A 6,005-nucleotide genomic window follows, 5' to 3' on the forward strand; every position below is an offset into this window, starting at 1 on the left:
ACTACATTTCCAGTTTTCAAATATCCAATCTTTCTGGGGCATGGTTGGTTCTCCTGGAGCTTATAATAATCTTCAGGTCAAAGCATTTGAGCCTTAGGATCACAAACTAGATGAATATCCAGAAAAGAGATAAAGCAGGCCGGCGCCGCGGCTCACTAGGCTAATCCTCCACCTGTGGCGCCAGCACCCCGGGTTCTAGTCCTGGTCAGGGTGCCGGATTCTGTCCTGGTTGCTCCTCTTCCAGGCCAGCTCTCTGCTGTGTCCGGGGAGTGCAGTGGAGGATGGCCCAAGTGCTTGGGCCCTGTACCCGAATGGGAGACCAGAAGAAGCACCTGGCTCCTGGCTTCGGATCAGTGTGGTGCGCCAGCCAACGGAAAAGGAAGACCTTTATCTCTGTTTCTCTCTCTCACTGTCCACAATGCCTGTCCAAAAAAAAAAAAAAAAAAAAAAAAAGCAGTCAATCATTGTACGGACTGGTTGTGGTTTGCTTTTGTAACTTCTTTCGCAGGAAGCTATACCATCACTAGGGATGTGTGTTCACATATATCAGCATGTGGTTTAGAGGCTCCAAGAGGAAGCAAATAAATTCCTTCCCTGGTCATTTTCCAATACAGTTGGCAATCACTAGGTGTAGTTTATCATTTCCTCTTTGAGTGTGTAATGCCTAGAGTTGACCCTGGGGCAATTATTTGTATTTCTTGCAAGAGTTTGAAGGGTGTTGAGTGTTAGAGTTTCTAACCAGTTTCTTTCTTTTCCTTTTTTTTTTTTTTTTTTTTTTTTACGATTTATTTATTTTGCCGGTGTTGCAGCTCACTTGGCTAATCCTCTGCCTGAGGCACCAGCACCCCGGATTCTGTCCTGGTTGCTCCTCTTCCAGGCCAGCTGTCTGCTGTGGCCCGGGAGGGCAGTGGAGGATGGCCCAAGTGTTTGGGCCCTGCACCTGCATGGGAGACCAGGAGGAAGCACCTGGCTCCTGGCTTTGGATGAGTGCAGCACACCGGCTGTAGCAGCCATTTGGGGGTGAACCAACAGAAGGAAGACCTCTCTCTCTGACCGTCTCTCTCTCTCTCTAACTATTGCCTGTCAAAAAGGAGAGATTTATTTATTTATGTGAAAGTCAGAGTTACACAGCGAGAGAAGAGGCAGTGAGAGAGGTCTTCCATCCGATGGTTTACTCCCCAATTGGCTGCAATGGCTGGAGCTGCGCAGATCCGAAGGCAGGAGCCAGGAGCCTCCTCTGGGTCTCCAACATGAGTGCAGGGGCTCAAGGACTTGGCCATCTTCCACTGCTTTCCCAGGCCATAGGGAGCTGGATTGGAAGTGGAGCAGCTGGGTCTCAAACCGGCGCCCATATGGGATGCTGGCATTTCAGGTCAGGGTGTTAAACCATTGCGCTACATTGCCAGCCCCAACTAGCCACTTTCTAGAAAAGTTTCGGGGTCTGGGTAGGTGGAGGGTAGGCCCTTCATAGTATCATTGGAGATCTATGAAAGTGGCTTACACTTCTGTGTGGGTAAACTTTCTAACTTCTGTTTCAGTCCACTTTATGTCCCTGATCATTTTTATTCTTTGGGTCTTTACTAATTACACTCTTCGTGGTGCAGAGAGGCCCAGTTCATAGGTCTGTGCCCATAGCTGGCTTCCAGGGCATCTCTGTTGACACAGGATAAGATTTTCTTTGCAAACAGATCCACTCGTACTGAATTAAAGAACACTGATGCGCAGGTATGTCTACCTTTGGAAGAGACAGATTTAGACTTGGATTTGGAGAAGCAGAAAGAAAATAGTTTTGAATCCCATCATTTTCGGTCACTGATAGAAATAAATAAAAGCCCTATTAATAAATGAAATCAACCAAAAAGTTCCAGTTTTTTAGATGAAACCTTTAGCGCCTGGCAGACGATGTTCCATTCCAGGCTCCTGGCTTCAGCCTGGACCAAGCCACAGCTGTTCATCTGGGGAATGAACCAGTGGATGGAAGATTCTCTCTCTCTCTCAAATCAATCAATTAATAAATCTTTTTTACAAAAGGAACATCTGTGTATGTTTTGGTGAGAGAGGGAGGAGACAACAAAGATTTTTTTTAAAGAATTGGCTTCTGCGATTATGTGACTGATAAAAATGAAATTCAGTTGATTAGCTGGAAGCTCAGGCAAGTTCTGAAGTCCCAGTGTAAGGCTCCAAATCCAGAGGGTAAGTACACTATCTACAGGAAACTCACACAGGATTTCTATGTTACACTTTGGAATGAGAACCTTGTAAACAAGGTTCTGTAGTCAGGTTCAGAAATGATTGTGCAAGCAGATCAGATTCACTCTTACTTGGGGAAACATTAGTTTTTCTCTTAATGCCTTTAACAGTTTGGATGAGGGTGATATCCCTTACTTGAAATCAACTGATTGTAAATGTTACACATTCATATGATATAGAGAAACAATTGTATTTAAGACTACTGTCTTAGCTCTTGGAAGATTCATGCTGAAGTGAAGGGTGATGCTAATAATTTATTTTCACATTGCCACACACAAAAAAACAAGGAGAAAGAAAATAAAATTATGAACACCGAGTGAATCATCGTTTACTACACTATGCCAGAGAGACTGAATCAAGTGATTGAGCTGGTTTAGTCCGAACTGTCCTGATTAGCATTCTATTATGAAATAGAAATGTGGGCTCCTCGAGGAGTGTAAGCTAGATAGTCCTAAATGAATCAAAAGAAAACAAAACATTCCAGTAGTAGAAACCGTGGTAAATGCAAAAACAATTTATTATTTTCCATCACATGAGAAGATGCAGTGCCTTTACTTTCTAATATATCCTTAGCTCTATGTGAGTTGGAAGGCAGCTTGGATTAATCAGAAGAGAGGGGTCCAATCACCAGAATTTAAGATGTCTCTCACATCATGATCCACATGCAGGAGCTGCTAGTAAAAGCTATGATGCAGTCCTCCATGTTAATATTCATCAGAAAATGGGTAATTAGGGTGGCGATCAAAACTAAAATGAGAAAGAATAATGTCTAATCAATTTGATGACTCCCTAGGAGAAGTGGTTTTTATGAAGTTTCTCATTTTCATAAACATGACTTTATAATGGAATTTTTAAAATAAGAAAGTATTCAGGTGTAATTAATATTATTTCTCATAACTATAACTTCAGAGCATGAAGAAATAATGAAGAACTTTTGTTGGTTTTAATTTGTCTCCACCAATAAAGTTTCGGTTTTGCCTCCGTATGCTTCCTCTGGTTTTAAATCTCTTTTATAAAATGTCTGCATTTCTTGCATTGAAGTATCTGTATTTCATAGAATCAAAATCAAAATTTCTCTTGGGCTCCACTAATACTAGCATTTCTTGAGGCAAATGCTATGTTTGAATCCTGTACAAACATGCAGTGAAATGGAAAGGACAGATTTAAACGATAGATACATTTAAGTGACAGAGACCAGTGCATGATTGCATATAGAAGGGATGAGAATTTCCGATATGAATCACAGGGTTGAGGTGCCTTTAGGCTACTTGGGTAACAACTACAGCATATGTCCACTAGATGGCAATATATAAATCTCCCTACGTGGAAGAGACATCAGTTGTTCTTCAGTGCCCATAACGTCATGTAAAGGTGTAGGTGAAGAAGTCCACATTGCCCCTGGACCCATTCACACTGCTCCTGTTTCAGATACCAAAGCTCTGGAGAGCATATAGGAAGAAAATTCCACAGAGCTGTTTCATCTATCTGTCTTCCTAGTATTGAAATAACTTTTAACAAGTGTACTACATTCTTCCTCAGGAAATATACTGAGACCACATATTAAGCAGTGACTTACAAAGAGGTGGCATCATAGCGAAAATTTCTGTTCAGTCCATCAAGAGTTTTCATGTCCTCTGAAGTTAACTGAAATTCAAAAACCTAGGGCTAAAGTAAATTTTTATTATTACTTTTAGACTGCTTAATTGAAATCTTAGAAAATCACAAGAGGAAGGTAGAATAAAGTGCATTGATTATGAATTTTAGTTCATCTGTGTTATTTAATTAGAAATATATCCTTGGGTTATGAGGTTGCTGCTCATCTGAAAAGATTAATAAGAGAAGTGACACAGGATTGGTGCTGTTGTGTAGTAGACTAAGCCTCCATCTGCAGCACCAGCCTCCCATATAGGTGGTTTTTCATGCCCCAGTTACTCCTTTTCTGATCCCGCTCTGTATTCGTGGGCTGGAAAAACAGTGGAAGATGGCCCAAGTGCTTGTGCCCATGTGGAAGACTCAGATGAAGCTCCAGGCTCCTGCTTTCAGCCTGGCCAAGCGCAGGTCACTGTTGCCATCTGGGGAGTGAACCAGTGGATGGAAGATCTCTCTCTCTTCTCCCACTGTCTCTGTGTCTCTCTCTGTAACTCTTTCAGATAAAATCAGACTTTCAGATAAATCTTAAAAAGTAAAGAATTTTTTTAAGAAACTGTAAACTAAGCCAGCGCCGTGGCTCACTAAGCTAATCCTCTGCCTTGCGGCGCCAGCACACCGGGTTCTAGTCCTGGTCGGGGCGCTGGATTCTGTCCCGGTTACCCCTCTTCCAGGCCAGCTCTCTGCTGTGGTCAGGGAGTGCAGGGGAGGATGGCCCAAGTGCTTGGGCCCTGCACCCCACGGGAGACCAGGATAAGCACCTGGCTCCTGCCATCGGATCAGTGTGGTGCACCGGCTGCAGCGCACTGGCCGTGCGGCCATTGGAGGGTGAACCAACGGCAAAGGAAGACCTTTCTCTCTCTCTCTCACTGTCCACTCTGCCTGTCAAAAAAAAAAAAAAAAAGAAAAAAAAACTTTAATTTCCAGTTCTCATACAATATCTTGGAAAATGGATTCAAAATGATTATTCCTACAAGCTATTTTTGAGCCTTTGTACAGGCTCTGGTGTCATTGCTTGCCTTCTATTCATTTAACTTATGAAGGCAGAAGGGAAAAAAATGGCTGCAGTTTAAATAGAGGATTGACAGATTATGGATCTTACTGCTGTGTGAAACTAAATGGTGTGGGCCGGTGCCGCGGCTCAATAGGCTAATCCTCCACCTGTGGTGCTGGAACCCCGGGTTCTAGTCCCGGTCGGGGTGCCGGATTCTGTCCCAGTTGCTCCTCTTCCAGTCCAGCTCTCTGCTGTGGCCCGGGAGTGCAGTGGAGGATGGGCCAAGTGCTTGGGCCCTGCACCCACATGGGAGACCAGGAGAAGCACCTGGCTTCTGGCTGGGGATCAGCGTGGTGCACCGGCTGCAGTGTACCGGCTGCAGTGTACCGGCTGCAGCGGCCGTTGGGGGGTGAACCAACGGAAAAGGAAGACCTTTCTCTCTCTCTCTCTCTCTCTCTCACTGTCCACTCTGCTTGTCAAATAAATAAAAACAACAAAAAAAGGAAATTACCTTTAAAAAAAAAAAACAACAAAGAAGCTAAATGGTGGTCACTCCATTCCTATATGGGAATCTATCACCTATGCATTGGAATAGATACTAGCAAGAATCTTGGGGTTGAGTGTTCATACAAAAACAAGCCAACAGAGTAGAAGCTGACTTGGGTGGTCAAGGTTGTGGTGTTCCTTTGTCATCTTGAGGGACTCCTGTAGTCGCAGTTGTTCCATGTACAGGAAAGACCCCTCTTTGTATTGTAGTCTGAGCAAATAGAAACCTAATATATATCCCAACTCAGTCTGATTTCCAGCATGGCAGAAGAGATGAAACTCATCATTCAGCAGCACTCAGATTCCTTCCTGGAGGCATATTGTAATAGCAGTGATTTTGCCATTTATTTATAGAAGTCAAGAAATTCTTCCTCTTTCTAAATACAAAGCTACCTTAAAAATCTAATTGAAAATTGAATTAAGATAAACTTATTAAGGTGCAAAATATTTGAAATTCATGTAGTTTTCTCATAATGTGTCCTTCCATGAATATTTGTAGATATTTGTTTTGTATATGATTTTGTTTCTTTGTATAAAACTAAACATCTTTTAAGCATATTTAAAGATA

The 6,005-nt window shown here is 42.8% G+C and overlaps 1 protein-coding gene across 15 annotated transcripts in view; it reads right to left on the bottom strand.

Moving 5' to 3' along the window:
* Window positions 1–765: 765 nt before the first annotated feature.
* Window positions 766–6,005, bottom strand: part of LOC103352177 (uncharacterized) — a 75,541-nt gene continuing 70,301 nt past the window's right edge. For all 15 annotated transcript variants that reach the window (XR_011381666.1, XR_011381665.1, XR_011381664.1 and 12 more), the window contains 2 exons: window positions 3,827–3,915; window positions 766–2,997 (listed from right to left, as the gene is read on the bottom strand). The gene's annotated coding sequence lies outside the window, so the exon portion shown is untranslated. The remainder of the gene's footprint in view (window positions 2,998–3,826; window positions 3,916–6,005) is intronic.

Source organism: Oryctolagus cuniculus, chromosome 13 (assembly GCF_964237555.1).
Source record: "Oryctolagus cuniculus chromosome 13, mOryCun1.1, whole genome shotgun sequence".
Classification (NCBI taxonomy): domain Eukaryota; kingdom Metazoa; phylum Chordata; class Mammalia; order Lagomorpha; family Leporidae; genus Oryctolagus; species Oryctolagus cuniculus.